This window comes from Gorilla gorilla, chromosome 2 (assembly GCF_029281585.2).
Source record: "Gorilla gorilla gorilla isolate KB3781 chromosome 2, NHGRI_mGorGor1-v2.1_pri, whole genome shotgun sequence".
Lineage (NCBI taxonomy): Eukaryota > Metazoa > Chordata > Mammalia > Primates > Hominidae > Gorilla > Gorilla gorilla.
This window is the reverse complement of record NC_086017.1, coordinates 170,845,037-170,863,601: the sequence shown is the minus strand read 5'-3', so window position 1 is coordinate 170,863,601 and position 18,565 is coordinate 170,845,037. Positions and strand designations below refer to the sequence as shown.

At 39.0% G+C, this 18,565-nt stretch overlaps 1 protein-coding gene and 1 pseudogene across 9 annotated transcripts in view; one reads left to right on the top strand and one right to left on the bottom strand.

The window, feature by feature from the left end:
- The window catches only part of SCHIP1 (schwannomin interacting protein 1), an 819,796-nt gene that overhangs the window by 162,049 nt on the left and 639,182 nt on the right, over positions 1 to 18,565 (bottom strand). The window contains exon 1 of one of the 9 annotated variants that reach the window (XM_055381915.2): positions 2,011 to 2,041. The exons of the other annotated variants lie outside the window; for them this stretch is intronic. The gene's annotated coding sequence lies outside the window, so the exon portion shown is untranslated. Of the gene's footprint in view, positions 1 to 2,010; positions 2,042 to 18,565 lie in introns of those variants that run through there. 9 annotated transcript variants of the gene reach the window in all.
- LOC101151638 (splicing factor C9orf78-like) lies at positions 1,960 to 13,470 on the top strand (annotated as a pseudogene).

Below are 18,565 nucleotides of genomic sequence, written 5' to 3'. Positions count from 1 at the left end.
GAGGCTGAGGAGGGCGGATCATGAGGACAGGAGTTCGAGACCAGCCTGACCAACATGGTAAAACCCCGTCTCTACTAAAAATACAAAAATTAGCTGGGCATGGTGGCATGAGTCTGTAATTCCAGCTACTCAGCAGGCTGAGGCAGGAGAATCGCTTGAACCTGGGAGGCGGAAGTTGAAGTGAGCCGAGATTGCACCATTGCACTCCAGTCTGGGCGACAGAGCAAGACTCCCTCTCACCAAAAAAAAAAAAAAAAAAAAAAAAGTAAACAATAATAATAATAACAATATGGTACTTTTAGAGATTTTTCAGCTTTAAGGATAGAATTTTGTTTTTCTTTGTGGCATCTATGTTTGAAAGCAATGTATTTGACACTGCTTTCTGGATTTGCTTGGTACAAAATGAAGCAAAACTATACCCATGCACTCTGCTGTCTTCCACATTGTGAAGGCATAAGTTAACTTTTTGCTTGGGACACCAATGTTTCTGAATGAGAAAGGTCCAAAGTAAAGCCCTTTGTGATTTTAGAGTCAAGAACAGATCTTTCTTTTCAGTAACCAATAATCACCACTTTGCCCATCCGTCAGAAGTCGGAGGAGAAGAGAGGAACCCTTATACTAACAAATCCCTCTTGATAAAACAAAATCTTTTTTCATGAACATTCTGTCTTTAGAAAGCACTAACAAGTGGATAGAGCACTTGTTAGTTAATAATAAGAATTCTTCAGTGACTACTCAGAAGAATGAATATTTTTAAAAGGCATGGAGTATGTAAGGAATTTTAATCCAGCCTTCTTGTTCACTCCCCCACACAACTGTAGAGAAACCACTGCCTCTGAATGATGAATGGACCTAGAATCAACTAGGAGGAAAGAGGACCCCAAGCCCTGTAATTTAGCATCTCTTTTTTTAAATTCCTGGGTGGACTCCTTTTTTGGCTGTAGGTTCAGTTAAACGGCTTTGGATATTACGTAAAATGACCATCAAGTGTTTCTCCTTCTATACTACACCCATCTCTTTTCAAGCTCTCAATAAAATCCCAACCCCAGCTGTATATACATCTCAATCTTAGAGAGAAACACACTTCTGCTAGGAAATCTTTAGCTATTAAAAAGTTTTATTAGTTAATTTCAAATTAATATTGTACCAGGCTCCAGACCATGGAGGAAAAAAATTCAAGAAGCTGAATTAGTAAATGACGGAGCAGTAATTAGCTTAAATGAGATTTCTTCCAGCCCTTTGCTGGAAGAAGGATGACACAGAAAATCTGAGATGTTTCTGTGGATGACACAGAAAATCTGAGATGTTTCTGTGGATGACACAGAAAATCTGAGCTTAGAAAATCTCTCTTCTCTGCATGTGGTACTATGAGGATGCCAGAGATGCATTTCCACAATCATAGTCTTGTTTATTTATTTAGTCTCCTACTGCAGTGCTTCACACATGCACCCCCACCTCCTGCTCTGTGGCAGCCAAACCGTAATGGCTAACAAGCCAGGCTGCAAAAAGGGTTAAGGCTGCAGCCTTCCAGGCCTATAGACATTCCAAACATTCATGTACTTTCTCCTCTGCAGTCTAGTCCTGTAGCTCCAGCTCCTGGAAAGCCTTCAGCACTTGCAGAAGCAGTATTTCCTACCAGCTATGTTTGGTTTTAACTTGCGGTTCACCAGGTTATATAGCTCAAGAGTCTAAACTTATCCCTCCACGGTCTTATCTAGAATTTGTCCCTCTTCCCCAGCTGAATTTGTTTCCCCTGCCCTGCCCTGGAAATGCCTCAGGGCCTTCTGTAACCTTGCTGCCTTCTCCCCACAGGAAGTTAGATGCATCCTCACTGGCTGCATTACTGCACATTTCCCTTGTAACCTTGTTTTTTCCTTCAACTCAAACTTCTCCAAACAGCACCATCTCTGCTGACCCTGAAATTCTCTAGCCCTTTCATACCAGTATTTCTAACCCGCCATGAGAACAATTATAGAGGGCAAATTGGGGAGAGAAGGTTTGGGAACTCACCTGCACAGCAGCAAGGATCAGACACAGGATGGGGCTGCCGGCAAACTTCCCAGGGACTGTCTGCAGCCAAATCTCTTGGCCTTAAAGGGACAGGGCACTTTTCACCATATAAGGAAGACAATTTCACTTGACTGCTTTGGAACCTGTTTGGGCAAGAAGCAGCTCCTCTTGACATTGCCTGCCAGGCTTCAGCCTTTTGAGGAAATTTGGAGCCTGACAATTCACAAGTTTCTGCACACAGTAGGCAATTTAATAATTCCTAAATAAGGGGCCAGGCGTGGTGGCTCACGCCTGTAATTCCAGCACTTTGGGAGGCCAAGGCAGGTGGATCACCTGAGCTCAGGAGTTCGGGACCAGCCTGGCCAACATGGTGAAACCCAGTACCCAGTCTCTACTAAAAATACAAAAATTAGCCAGGTGTGTTGGCGGCCTCCCAGCTGCTCAGGAGGCTGAGACAGGAGAATGCTTGAACCTAGAGGCAGAGGTTGCAATGAGCCAAGATTGTGCCATTGCACTCCAGCCTCGGCAGCAGAAAAAAAAAAATTCCTTGATAAGGCACAAGAAAGATATTTGGTGGGCTAATTTTAAAGGCCAGAAAACCCTTTATGTGGGACTTATTCTCTTACAAAAAGGGTTTCTGGCAACTGTGAAGTCTTCCTCAATTATATGAAAGGGCTTCTGTTTCTATTTCAGGTTTGGCTTCCTTGAGACAGGATCTTGCTCGCCTCAAAGAGGAGGGCAGTTTGCCCCCTTCCTCCTGACTCCAAGACAAAAGAGAGAAGACTGAAGAGTGGTAAAGCTTGTGGTGTGAGATTTGGATTGTTGTAAGACACATTTGCACTGCATCCTGAAAACAGTGAAGTGGAGATGATTTTGCTCTTTCAGCAGATAGAGAGCCCTTCCGAAACATAAACACGCACAGTCCTCAGTGGAGGCCCTCTACCGGCCTCATCTGCTCCTGAGCACACCTCTTGGACTCCCTTGGCTAAAGCCCACAGCTGAAGTTTGAGGGTTCCTTTTACCTTCCAGCTAGCAGGGACGAGGATGTGCTTTAGCAAGAGCAAAGATTTTCTACTGATAATATTCAAATGCAAGGCTGTCCTGTTGATTTGGGGGTGGATTAAAAGTAATTATAAAATGTTAGATTCTAAGAAGAGAGTAGAGCCTAATTTGGTCATCACTTTTGTGGTAACATACTTCTTTCTTTGCTGCTAACTGGATATTGTCTTTGAAAATGCTTTGATGTCTGCCAGGTGGCTCCAGCCAGCACCTACTCTTTTTTGCTTAGCTTACTATGCCTAATATCCAGTGTCTGAATCACAGATTTGGGATCTTTTAAAAACGGAATTTGGCGCTTGATTATAGAGTCTCATACTATCTTCACATCTTACTTTCTTGCATAAATTTTGAGTTTTAAGGACAAAGGCCACTCCATATTCCTCCTACTCTGATTAACTCCCAGCATGGAACAAGCATGTAGTAGACTGGGAAATCTTCGTTGGATTTAATCAACTGAATGGAACCCTGGGTTTTTGTATGATGTCTAGATAGTTTTATGAATAAAATAGGTGTTTACTAAATAATTGTTTAGTAAATGGCTAACCTATCCCAGCCTCACTGGGAAAGAGAGGGAAAGGGGAGCTCCTCTCCCTTTTGCTGTGGTCAAATAAATACATGATTTATTTGCTTTACTCTCTCTTTTATATCAACTAGTAATTTTCATATCATTAAATTTTCTTTAAGGGAAGAGGTCAAAGGAATATCTTTAAAAGGTAATTATTGTGATTACTCTTTGATCCAGCAATCTAATTTCTAGGAATTTAATCTAATGAAATAATTAAAAAGAGGCAAAACATTATATTAATAGAGCTACTCATTGCATTACTATCTATAACAGCCATAACAAGAAATGACTTAAAGTCTCTAAGGTTATTTCATACAGTAATAATAATAGCTCATGCTGATTGATTGCTCATCATGTACCAGGCACTGCTCTAAAAGCTTTATGCAGATTAACCCACTTAATCTGTAATCTCACTTAATCTGTCTCAATTCTCATAACAAACCTATGAGGTAAAAATGGTCATCATCCGCATTTTATAGGCCAGAAGACTAAGGCGCAGAGGTTAAAAAATTCCCATTTGGATTGAGGTATTTTGGCACCAGCATTTACAGTCTTAGCATCATTCTTTGCTCTTATTAGGACTTCCTGAACATTATAATAGGCACTAGGGACAGACAGATTTATGAAACAGAAAGGACTCCACTTCATATAGCCATTAAAGATAACAATTATGAAAACTATGTACAAATAAGGAAACATGCTAATTTATATGGACATACATATTTATAGATACATTATGATGCCATTTATTTTATATGGATAGATATAGTGTAGATATAAATTGTGATCTTTTTATTTAACAACATATCTTGGATATTATTCCATATCCAGGCCTGCAGATCTCCTTTACTTTTTAAATGGCAGAATACAAGGCTGTCTTCTGGGAATATACCATAATTTAACCAGTGTCCTATTGATGTACATTCAGACTGTTTCTAGTCTATTGCAGCTAAAATAATTGCATAATGAATATCTTTATTTGCCATACGTGATTTCAACAATAACCAAGAAATCTTATTTTTGTTGGTATTACATTCAATTAATAATTTGATTTAGGGAAAGTTGACTTCTTTATGATATTTAGTCTTTTTATCTAAACATAGGGAATGCCATTTCATTTTATCAAGATTCAGTTACATATATTCTGCATGTTTATTGTTATTTTTATTCTAATGTATTTTATTATTCTAGAAGCCATTTTAAATGGGAACTTTTTCATTATGTTTTCTAACTTGTTTTTATACAGAAAAGTTATTGATTATTGCATTTAATAACCAGCTTTTGTACTGGATTATCTTATTGTTTCCAATAATTTTCTATGTGACTCTCTTTTAGCTATGCGATCATATCATCTGTAAATAATTATCACTTTGGCTCATCCTTTTCATTGTTTTATACATTTATTTCCTCTTATTTAATTGGGTAGTACTTAAACAATATTAGTTAAATATGTTAAACAATGTCACCATTTCCTCACATTATTGGGAAGGCTTTTTGTATTTCATCATTAAACAACATGCTGCCTTGGAAAAAATAGGTAATTTTTTTACCACTACCACAATATTATAAAGAGAGTTTTATCTGGAACACTTCTATTTTCTTTCTTTCTTTTCTTTTTTTCTTTTCTTTTCTTTTTTTTAGACAGAGTCTCACCTGTCTCCTAGGCTGGAGTGCAGTGGTGTGATCTCAGCTCACTGCAACCTCTGCCTCCCAGGTTCAAGTGATTCTCCTGCCTCAGCCTCCCAAGTAGCTGGGACTACAGCGTGCACCACCGTGCCCAGATGATTTTATACTTTTAGTAGAGATGGGGTTTCACTATGTTGGCCAGGCTGGTCTTGAACTCCTGACCTCAGGTGATCTGCCTGCCTTGGCCTCCCAAAGTGGTGGTATTACAGGCATGAGCCACTGCGCCTGGCCGGAACACATCTATTTTTAATGAGTAAACGTGAGAGCTTCAAAACCCCCTGGCTTGACTGCCAGGAATAATTCTGTCTCTAACTGTCCCCCACTATTTCTCCAGGGATCCAGGGCCTCTCAGAGTTCACCTGAGCTTTCCCAAGTCTGGTTTGTTCTCTCTACCCTGCTGCTACTACTGCAAGTGACTTTCACAAGATGCTTCTGAGCATAGCATTGCTCTGCTGTGACCACTGCAGGTAACCCATCCCAGCCTCACTGGGAAAGAGAGGGAAAGGGGAGCTCCTCTTCTTTTGTTTCTCCAACCAATGTGAGACAGATTCTTCCCTTTATCTCATAAGACAGCTGATGCCAGGAACCAATTTAATAAGACATTACTTAGGCATGGAACAACTTAACAAGACATTACTGGAAGTTGGCAGTGAGTGGGGGAGAAGTAGTATAGCACCCTCTAGATTGGTCTTAGGGTCCCCTGTGAAGCTGGTTGCCTGCCTCATTCTCCATCCTCCTTCAGATGTCAAGAGAATTTCTGCCTTTTGGAACTTGGACAATATTGGCCACCTACCCAGAGAGAGGAGAAGGATAATCCAGACATAAAGGTAAGGCCCACTTCCTTAGTCTTTATCCCCTGCCTAGGTGTGATCAACTCCCAGAATGATGGTGAAAAGATCCACTTCCTTCTAAGAGGTACTAATCTACCCATCCACTGGCATATGGTCTGTCCTTAAGGCACTAGTAAGACAATCACAGCATAATCTGACATCATGCAGCTTACATATTTTAAATGTGCCCTGGGGAGCTAACAATGGGTCCAGATTTATTAAAGTTACTCTTAAATTACAGATTGCCTTTTTAAAAAAAAAAAACAAAAACAGGATTTTTAAATTTGATGATGCCATGGCTGTGACCAAAAAACAAACAAACAAACCAAAAAAAACAACAAAAAAAGTTTTTTGGAGCCTGAAAGAGCAGAAACAGGAATCATCTGGACACCCATTTAGAGGAAGGACTGACCGTGCATGAGGCAGCCTAGATATACTGAACAGGGGCTTATTAATTTGTTGACTATCATGAAGGCTTTGCTAGCAGCCCTTTGTTTCACATAAAAATATAGGCATGAAACCAAACGTATATTCCCTGTGTGTTGGCTACACTTTGCTTTGTTCCCCAGACCCACACTAGCTCAGGAAATCAAAGTCCAACCTAATCACTTCCTCTAGGAAACTTGATTCATCCTATAAGATAACATCCCTCAATCCTCCAAGGCCTTTACTGCTATGCTTAAGCACTTTAAAAAAATTGAATAAATATGTTAATGAATATTATTGATATTTGGGGCTTCATTTTCCAACCCTTGCGAGTTTATGCACCTTCTTAGGGTGGGAACTTATTCAATCATTTGACAAGATTTGTTGACGGTCTACAACATGCTGGGCTCTTCAGAACCCCGGGGATACAGCAGTGGAAAAAAATAGGCAAAATCATAATACTCATGGAGCTTATGTTCTTGTGGGGAGGCAGACCAGTAAATAAATAAAAAAGAAAATGTCAGGTAGTAATTAATTCTGTGATGAAGATAAAATAGGGTACATGAAAGAGGTGAGTGGGTGTTGATCAGGAAAAAACTCGGAATTCTTGAATTTTAAGCTGCTCACATCTTTCTTTTTAGAAAAGATTCTGCAGCATCTACCAGCCAGTTTACCTTGCAAATGATTGATGCTCAACAAGCATTATAGGATGGTTTAAAAAATATATTTTGGAGCCTGACCAAAGTTTCTTTTTCATGGCTTTAACTACATTAGTTCATAGAGGATTTGTTTTTTGATCTCTAAATCAGGTGGTGTCCTCAATGGGCTTTTAATGTAAGCTTCCTCTCCTATGTTTCCAGCATATCGCCAGTTGCCACTTACACAGGTTACATAAAAGTAAATGCAAAAAATAAAGTGATCTCAAGTTCCAGTCAAGAAACACCTGCTAAATAGTTGGCATTATCCTTAGACAATCTTCTCTTCGAGCAATTTTGGAAACTTCCTAGTTGTACTTCTCTGTAAAGGTTTGCACCTGGGAAATGGCACAGAGGCTTTTATGAGAAATGCTATTATAAGCCTCTCAGTAAAGCTGAGAGACAGGAGAGGCTGCAGGGAGCCCTATTTTATAGTACAGTAAGGTTAGCCATTTACTGTTCCCATAAGCTATTTCACTTGCAATAAAGGTCAATGGGCCTTTTTAGGGAGGAGAGCTAGACCCCTGTCTAAAACTGCCATCTTCAGCAGTCAAAAAGACAGCCTGCTTTAGGTTCTTCTGGAAAGTGGTAGGATTTTTATTTCACTGGGAGAGTGGTTCAATATGATCAGCTGATGAGCAAGGCAATAAGAATTCACAGACTTCAGAGCAGAAGACTTAAACCCTAAGGTAGCTTGACCACAAAGCTAAGCAGGGCGTGTCAGCCTGCGGCTCTGCTTGTTGCCTTCATGTATGAACTCTGCCAAAAAATGCAACATTTCTGCACCTGGAATTCTTTATCCGTAGACTTCCTGAGAAATTGGTGTCCTTAAAGACAGTGGTTTGCAACCCGCAGAGCTGCAAATCCAGTACAGCAGAAGCCGTCCTACTAACAGTTGATTTTTTTTGTTAGCTTTTAAATAATGAAATCAAACTGAGTATTTCCTTAAAGACACTGGGCTTCAACATTTTTGTTCAATATCTCCTAGGGAATTTTGAAAAACTATATACCTTCATTCAGTTTTATGTTATAATCTAAAAGTTTTCATCAAAACTTCAATGGTTGCAAAGGGTGTAATATATGGTCTGTTGTAAATACTGGCTTTCAAAAGTAATACTATTACTCAGCTTGTTATAATATATCGAATAGAATATAAGTAGTATAGCACCATGACACCCACCATCATCCACTTGATAAGAGGTGGGAATTTTACATCATTTCTTTTTCCCTTTGAATTCTTATTTCCATTCTTTTACAAAATTGTATTCTAATAAAAGATCTTTCTGTGCTTAGGAGTATTTAAATTTTACCTTAGTATAATTATACCTTAGTTTTCTATAATAAATATAAAGTGAAATTACAATTTGTTTCTTTCCTGTGACCATTGGCCCTGTTAAAAGACAATGCACCTGGATGGAGCTGTCATTGCGATTATTGCCAGTGGTACCTGTGGCAGAGACAGTATTGTGCTCACCACACCTTTTTCTTCTTGAAAGTCCAGGAAGTTTTTATTTCATAGTTTTCCACTGGGAGAGTGGGCAGAAATGAAGTCTTGTTTCCAATCCTAGGCAGTTAAAAGTGTATTGAGGCCAGGCATGGTGGCTCACACCTGTAATTGCAGCACTTTGGAAGGCGGAGGCAGGCGGATCCCTTGAGGCCAGGAGTTCGAGATCTGACCAAGATGATGAAACCCCGTCTCTACTAAAAATACAAAAATTAGCTGGGTGCAGTGGCATGTGCCTGTAGTCCCAGCTACTTGGAGGCTGAGGCAGGAGAATCTCTTGAACCCAGGAGGCAGAGGTTGCAGTGAGCTGAGATCACACCACTGCACTCCAACCTAGGTGACAGAGGGAGATTCCGTCTTAAAAAAAAAAAAAAAGAAAAAAGAAAAGAAAAAGTGGATTTAGTTTCTCTCTCTCGCTCATCTTCCCAAGTGGAACTAGAAACTCTGGTGGCAGAGATACAAGATGGAAACAGAGGTATCTTGGTCACCCTTGGAAGAGAGTCCCCAAGAAGGGCTCCTCATCTGCATCAAACTGTGAGATGAATGAGCAATCAAGTTTGTTGTGTTAAACCATTGACGTTTTAGGTTTACTTATTACAGTTAGGTAGCTTATACTGTCCTGATGATTATGGGGCATAACTGATGAAAACAAGATGAATATTTACAACTTTAGACAGGTAATTATTAAGATAAAAAATCAAACTCTTAAAATGCATCTCAGTAAAAACATTGAGAAATCTTGCTTGTGCAGATGAGAATGAAGGCAGCTATAGCAATGTCACTGAATTCCCATTGAGTTACATGCACAAGGTGATTCATAAGAAAAAATTTTTAATAATCTGTCAACTGACAACTGAATTGTGTCTTCTTTAAATTTTATTGAAGGCAAAGATTTAGCAACCACTTGACTTGCAAAGGAATTTTTTTTACCCACGGATTCGAGTCACTCATTTTCTTGACGTCCTCCCCGATATTTCAAATTATCACTTTTTTGGAGCTCCAGAGTGCTTTATATCCCATTGTAAATCACCATAGCAAGATTTTGTGAAATGGGAGAAAACTACTGGAAAAGGGAGGTGGGTAAAGATTTCTCAGGCAGTCAATTTTATGAACAAGTTATATGAAATTTGAAAATCCATAAATTAATTCCCTAAAAACTATCTATATCAATATACCCTTTGAAAGTCTCTATGAATGCCCTGGGGAAGAAGACGCTGGTCTAGGGAAGAGGGAGAGGAGTCAGGAGCTGCAGTGTCTCCTGACCTAATCCTCCTTTGGCTGCAGACCTTCACCCAAACCCTTGGCCCATCTTTCCCTGCCCTTCCTCCTAACTCACATTAGCTCCCAGTAAAAAAGGTCCTGATCAGGATTGAAATCTGTAACATGTAAGGAGTTATTTTAAATCAATGAGAAAAGTATGATTACTCCAACAAAAAAGATGAGCAAATGATATGAAAAGGCAATCAATAAGAGAAGAAATACAAATGGTCATTCCCTATAGAAAATATTAAAACTTCACTCAGAAATCATAGATATGCAACTTAAGACAATGAAATACCATTCTGGAAATCAAATTGGAAAAAATACATGAACTTCTAGTGGTGATCAGGAGGAAAATAAACTGGTTCAACTCTTCCAGGTAGCAATTTGGCAATATGCATCAAATGTATTAAAACATATAAAATTGAGCTAGTAATCCCAATTCTAAGAATTATTCTAACAAATTATGAATATGGAAAATGAAGATTCAGCCCCAAGCTTTATCACAGTGTTTTGGTCAAGGTTCTTTTGGTTGTAAGTATTAGGTTGCAAAGTATCTTTCATTTGAAATGCCTCTTCTCTACTGCTTTTGCTGGGTCTCTTAGTTAAAAATTCTTGATTGATTTGGACTGATTGCTTGCTGAGTGCCAATAGATTAGCCTCATCCTAGCAGCTGTTTGGGAGAAGAGGTGTCTTATGATGTATAGGGTTGCTTCTTCCAGGTACTATATGGGGTTAGGGCTGGGTTCTTCATAATAAACAGGAAATGAAATAAACATAGCCTATCTAAAATGATGAAGAACAGAACTAATTTAAAATTCTGACCTAGTATGTGAAGCAAACTCTGACATCATGCAATAAGATATCATTAAAAATGTTCTTATGGAGGAACACTGACATCATGCAGTGAGATAGTTACTAAAAATATTCTTATAGAAGACTACTTAATAACATGGGACTAGACTTGTGATACTTTTCTATTTCTGGAGAAAACACAGAAACATTGCAAAAAATATATAGTATCATTTCATTTAAAAATTCTTATATTTGTAAAGAAACAATATGTAGCAAAACTGTAGTAATAAAAATATGTGGATGGTGGGATTATCAGCTATTATTAATTTCTTATCTTTATGAAACCATTATTTTCTAACTTAATTACAGTTAACATGTATAAGTTTTTTGATAAGAAAAACACCATTAAGATTCAGAAAGAGTTCTTCAATCTCTAAGAGGACTGAAAAGAAACAAAGTGGATCTCAAATTTTGGATGAGCTATTAATAATTAGGTTCTGCTCAAGGATTCAGAAAACAGGCTGCAAAACACCTACCCAGCTCCTGGAAGCACTGAGCACACATGAGCTCTGCTCAGCAGCCACAGCAGGTTCCAATTGCTATAGCCAGCGTAGGAAGGGTAGGAAGAGATGCCACAGAGAGGAGTAACCACATCTAGTCTTCCTGCTCCCCACTTTTCTCCAGGAATTCTAAATTCCTTCAGCTATATTTTATGATTTCTATATGAAGACATGTAGTTCAGGGCAAAGAAAATTGGACTCAGAAACAGAGGGTTCAAATCTGTTCTGATACTTTACTAGTTAATCGTCATGAAGCCACGAAACCTCTTTGAGCCACAGTAAAATGGAGAAAAAATAGGCAACCTGTTTATTTACATGGTTGTTTCAACAATTTAACGAGGCAATATGTGAAAGTACTTGAAAAAATGATATGCATACAAGCACACATACATGCTTCTCTCTCGCACACACACCCTCTCTATACACACACATACGCATACACACACATGCACACACACAAAATATTGCGTCTCAAATATGTACATTAAACAATTGGGGAAATAAAAATTAGAAACCTAAATCCTTGATTAGACCTTGGCTAAATGTAAATGAAATTTTAGATCCTGTGGATTTGATGAGATGCCTCGAGAAGAAAATGTCTTGTTGACCCGAATACTTTGAGAAGTGCCGATTATTATTCTTTCTATAAGATAGAAAGAGAAGACTTTCTGTTGGTGCCAGGACAACTCAGAGTCAGAAGAGGATGAGCAGAACTCAGAGGAGGTTTGATTAAAACTGGAAGAGACAAGAGGGTGTAGAACTTGAGGAAGAGGCCCAACAGGCTGAGTGCTGTGGCCCTCCTGGTGGAAGAGAAGGTACAAGAAGAGACCACTCTAGTGGATGATCCCTTTCATATGAAAACAGGTGGTATGGTACCCACCATACAGGTATCCACCATAGTTTCCTAAAGAAACTAAACAAAAGGGACAAAGATAAAATCAGTGAAGAGGAAGACCCTGGGGACATTGTTTTCTGCAGAAACCAACTGAAGGGATGAGAATGCAGACATAATAAAGTACGTTGAGACAGAGCTGAAGAAGAGGAAAGAGACTATGGAACATAAGGAACAGAAAGTAAAGCTGAAGAACACAGAGGACTGCCTTTATGAACTTCAAGAAAACATTTGTGTTTCCTCAGCAAAGAAGACAGAGGAGATGCTTTCTAGCCAGATGCTGAGTGGCATCCCCAAGGTGGACCTCAGCATCAATGCTAAAATAAAAAAATAATATCATTTCCATGGAGGATGCCAAAGCCCAGCTGGGGAAGAACAGCAGAACAAGAAGAAAGACAGTGAGACGTCCTTCGTGCCTACCAACGTGGCTGTGAATATATGCTGCACAGCCGATTTTTATCATTAGGAGCTCAACAGCCTCATACACAGAAACAAAGAAGAGCCTTGAAAGCAGGTGACAGGGAGAAGCCAGAGCCTGAGTGGTCCTTTCCAAATGGCAAGCATCCTGTTAATGAGAAGGCCCCTGATGACTATCACTATGAGAAGTTCAGGAAGATGAACAGGCAGTACTGAGATGTGTAGAATGGAATGTAAATACCAGTTCTTTCTCTCTCCATCCCTTTCACGGAAAAATGCTTCCTGGATAGAAGCATGCTCATTTGCCATTAGACAGTTCCAAAAACAGACTTTCTTACTCCTGCTGCTTACCTGCTGGATTTTTCAAGCACTAAATTTGTAACCTTTTGAAATAAAGCAGTGCATAGATTTCTTATTTAAAAGCAAACTCTATTCTTGTGGGACCTAAATCCTGTTTGTAAATGTATTTATTGGCTTTCTCTTAACATTTGTTCTTGGTCAGAAGGAAGCAACTATGTGTCCATGGTATGCTATTAATAATACCCTTTAGACTGTGCTTTTAGCTTTTATCGTTATATATGCAATCATGTCTTCTACTCTCACATATTTGAAATGGGTTCAGAAATCGATCCTTCATTGTTTAGAGTGGGTCTAGCTGACAGCAGAAAAATACTAGAATATCAGTATTCAAAGCAATACTGGTATTTTCTAACTTTTACAAAGTTTTTTTATTAAGAAAGAAAAAGCAAAACTGTATATATTTTTATCACTTTTAGAATTTAATTATTAAATACAAAATGAATTTAAAAATGAAAGATAAAGAATGTTTACTTTCTGCCGAAAACAGGAGCTAAATAGGCTGGGCGTGGTGGCTCACACCTGTAATCCCAGCACTTTGGTAGGCAGAGGCAGGAGGATCACCTGAGGTCAGGAGTTTGCAACCAGTCTGGCCAACATGGCAAAACCCCGTCTCTACTAAAAATACAAAAATTAGCTGGGCTGGCTGGCAGGTGCCTGTAATCCTAGCTACTTGGGAGGCCGAGGCGGGAGGATTGCTTGAACTCGGGAGGCAGAGGTTGCAGTGAGCCGAGATGGTGCCACTGCACTCCAGCCTGGGTGGCAGAGTAACACTCTGCCTCAAAAAGAGAAAAAAGAAAAAAAAAGAAAACAAGAGGAAAATAAACAAGAAACATTGCTGAAAGATAAGCTAGGGGAATGAAGGTCTTATTTAAATTTAAATATTTTGCTATAGTGTTTAGAATATAATAAATTATAGCTCCTTCTAATGTTTACTGAGAAGGGCAAGATGTTCTCTGAGTTATTCAATTTTTACTTATTTATTTGTTTTTAATTTTTTTTTTATACTTTAAGTTCTAGGGTACATGTGCACAATGTGCAGGTTTGTTACATATGTATACATGTGCCATGTTGCTGTGCTGCACCCGTTAACTCATCATTTACATTAGGTGTCTCTCCTAATGCTATCCCTCCCCCCTCCCCCCTCCCCCCTCCCTCCACCCCACGACAGGCCCCGGTGTGTGATGTTCCCCACCCTGTGTCCAAGAGTTCTCATTGTTCAATTCCCACCTATGAGTGAGAACATGCGGTGTTTGGTTTTCTGTCCTTGAGATAGTTTGCTCAGAATGATGGTTTCCAGCTTCGTCCATGTCCCTACAAAGGACATGAACTCATTTTTTATGGCTGCATAGTATTCCATGGTGTATATGTGCCACATTTTCTTAATCCAGTCTATCATTGATGGACATTTGGGTTGGTTCCAAGTCTTTGCTATTGTGAAGTGCCGCAATAAACATACGTGTGCATGTGTCTTTAGAGCAGCATGATTTATAATTCTTTGGGTGTATACCCAGTAATGGGATGGCTGGATCAAATGGTATTTCTAGTTCTAGATCCCTGAGGAATCTCACACTGTCTTCCACAATGGTTGAACTAGTTTACAGTCCCACCAACAGTGTAAAATGTTCCTATTTCTCCACATCTTCTCCAGCACCTATTGTTTCCTAACTTTTTAATGATCACCATTCTAACTGGTGTGAGATGGTATCTCATTGTAGTTTTGGTTTGCATTTCTCTGATGGCCAGTGATGATGAGCATTTTTTCATGTGTCTGTTGGCTGCATAAATGTCTTCTTTTGAGAAATGTCTGTTCATATCCTTCGCCCACTTTTGGATGGGGTTGTTTGATTTTTTTCTTGTAAATTTGTTTAAGTTCTTTGTAGATTCTGGGTATTAGCCCTTTGTCAGATGGGTAGACTGCAAAAATTTTCTCCCATTCTGTAGGTTGCCTGTTCACTCTGATGGTAGTTTCTTTTGCTGTGGAGAAGCTCTTTAGTTTAATTAGATCCCATTTGTCAATTTTGTCTTTTGTTGCCATTGCTTTTGGTGTTTTAGATATGAACTCCTTGCCCATGCCTATGTCCTGAATAGTATTGCCTAGGTTTTCTTCTAGGATTTTTATGATTTTAGGTCTGACATTTAAGTCTTTAATCCATCTTGAATTAATTTTTGTATAAGGTATAAGGAAGGGATCGGGTTTCAGCTTTCTACATATGGCTAGCCAGTTTTCCCAACACCATTTATTAAATAGGGAATCCTTTCCCCATTTCTTGTTTTTGTCAGGTTTGTCAAAGATGGGATGGTTGTAGATGTGTGGTATCATTTCTGAGGGCGCTGTTCTGCTCCATTGGTCTATATCTCTGTTTTGGTACCAGTACCATGCTGTTTTGGTTACTGTAGCCTTGTAGTATAGTTTGAAGTCAGGTAGCGTGATGCCTCCAGCCTTGTTCTTTTTGCTTAGGATTGCCTTGGCAATGTGGGCTCTTTTTTGGTTCCATATGAACTTTAAAGTATTTTTTTCCAATTCTGCGAAGAAATTCATTGGTAGCTTGATGGGGATGGCATAGAATCTATAAATTATCTTGGGAAGTGTGGCCATTTTCACAATATTGATTCTTCCTATCCATGAGCATGGAATGTTCTTCCATTTGTTTGTGTCCTCTTTTATTTCGTTGAGCAGTGGTTTGTAGTTCTCCTTGAAGAGGTCCTTCACATCCCTTGTAAGTTGGATTCCTGGGTATTTTATTCTCTTTGAAGTAATTGTGAATGGGAGTTCACTCATGATTTGGCTCTCTGTTTGTCTGTTATTGGTGTATAAGAATGCTTGTGATTTTTGCACATTGATTTTGTATCCTGAGACTTTGCTGAAGTTTCTTATCAGCTTAAGGAGATTTGGGGATGAGACGATGGGGTTTTCTAAATATACAATCATATCATCTGCAAACAGGGACAATTTGACTTCCTCTTTTCCTAACTGAATACCCTTTATTTCTTTCTTCTGCCTGATTTCCCTGGCCAGGAATTCCAACACTATGTTGAATAGGAGTGGTGAGAGAGGGCATCCCTGTCTTGTGCCAGTTTTCAAAGGGAATGCCTCCAGTTTTTACCCATTCAGTATGATATTGGCTGTGGATTTGTCATAAATAGCTCTTAATATTTTGAGATACGTCCCATCAATACCTAATTTATTGAGAGTTTTTCGTATGAAAGGCTGTTGAAATTTTGTCGAAGGCCTTTTCTGCATCTATTGAGATAATCCTGTGGTTTTTGTCTTTGGTTCTGTTTATATAATGGATTACATTTATTGATTTGTGTATCTTGAACCAGCCTTGCATCCCAGGGATGAAGCCCACCTGATCACGGTGGATAAGCTTTTGAATGTGCTGCTGGATTTGGTTCGCCAGTATTTTATTGAGGATTTTTGCATCAATGTTCATCAGGGATATTGGTCTAAAATTCTCTTTTTTTGTTGTGTCTCTGCCAGGCTTTGGTATCAGGATGATGCTGGCCTCATAAAATGAGTTAGGGAGGAGTCCCTCTTTTTCTATTGATTGGAATAGTTTCAGAAGGAATGGTACCAGCTCCTCTTTGTACCTCTGGTAGAATTCGGCTGTGAATCCATCTGGTCCTGGACTTTGTTTGGTTGGTAGGCTCTTAATTATTGCCTCAATTTCAGAGCCTGTTATTGGTCTATTCAGGGATTCAACTTCTTCCTATTTTAGTCTTGGGATGGTGTATGTGTTCAGGAATTTACCCATTTCTTCTGGATTTTCTAGTTTACTTGTGTAGAGGTGTTTATAGTATTCTCTGATGGTAGTTTGTATTTCTGTGGGATTGGTGGTGATATCCCCTTTATCATTTTTTATTGTGTCTATTTGATTCTTCTCTCTTTTCTTCTTTATTAGTCCTGCTAGTGGTCTATCAATTTTGTTGATCTTTTCAAAAAACCAGCTCCTGGATTCATTGATTTTTTTGAAGGGGTTTTGTCTCTATCTCCTTCAGTTCTGCTCTGATCTTAGTTATTTCTTGCCTTCTGCTAGCTTTTGAATGTGTTTGCTCTTGCTTCTCCAGTTCTTTTAATTGTGATGTTAGGGTGTCAATTTTAGATCTTTCCTGCTTTCTCTTGTGGGCATTTAGTGCTATAAATTTCCCTCTACACACTGCTTTAAATGTGTCCCAGAGATTCTGGTATGTTGTGTCTTTGTTCTCATTGGTTTCAAAGAACATCTTTATTTCTGCCTTCATTTTGTTATGTACCCAGTAGTCATTCAGGAGCAGGTTGTTCAGTTTCCATGAGTGGTTTTGAGTGAGTTTCTTAATCCTGAGTTCTAGTCTGATTGCACTGTGGTCTGAGAGACAGTTTGTTATAATTTCTGTTCTTTTACATTTGCTCAGGAGTGCTTTACTTCCTACAATGTGGTCAATATTGGAATAAGTGCAGTGTGGTGCTGAGAAAATGTATATTCTGTTGATTTGGGGTGGAGAGTTCTGTAGATGTGTATTAGGTCCACTTGGTGCACAGCTGAGTTCAATTCCTGGATATCCTTTTTAACTTTCTGTCTCATTGATCTGTCTAATGTTGACAGTGGGGTGTTAAAGTCTCCCGTTATTATTGTGGGGGAGTCTAAGTCTCTTTGTAGGTCTCTAAGGACTTGCTTTATGAATCTGGGTGCTCCTGTATTGGGTGCATATATATTGAGGATAGTTAACTCTTCTTGTTGAATTGATCCCTTTACCATTATGTAATGGCCTTCTTTTCCTCTTCTGATCTTTGTTGGATTAAAGTCTGTTTTATCAGAGACTCCCTGCTTTTTTTGTTTTACATTTGCTTGGTAGATCTTCCTTCATCCCTTTATTTTGAGCCTATGTGTGTCTCTGCACATGAGAGGGGTCTCCTGAATACAGCATACCGATGGATCTTGACTCTTTATCTAATTTGCCAGTCTGTGTCTTTTAATTGGAGCATTTAGCCCATTTACATTTAAGGTTAATATTGTTATGTGTGAATTTGATCCTGTCATTATGATGTTAGCTGGTTATTTTGCTCATTAGTTGATGCAGTGTCTTGCTAGCATCAGTGGTTTTTACAATTTGGCATATTTTTGCAGTGGCTGATACCGGTTGTTCCTTTCCATGTTTAGTGCTTCCTTCAGGAGCTCTTTTAAGGCAGACCTGATGGTGTCAAAATCTGTCAGCATTTGCTTGTCTGTAAAGGATTTTATTTCTCCTTCACTTATGAAGCTTAGTTTGGCTGGATATGAAATTCTGGGTTGAAAATTCTTTTGTTTAAGAATGTTGAATATTGGCCCTCACTCTCTTCTGGCTTGTAGAGTTTCTGCTGAGAGATCCTCTGTTAGTCTGATGGGCTTCCCTTTGTGGGTAACCTGACCTTTCTCTCTGGCTGCCCTTAACATTTTTTCCTTCATTTCAACTTTGGTGAATCTGACAATTATGTGTCTTGGAGTTGCTCTTCTTGAGGAGTATCTTTGTGGCATTCTCTCTATTTCCT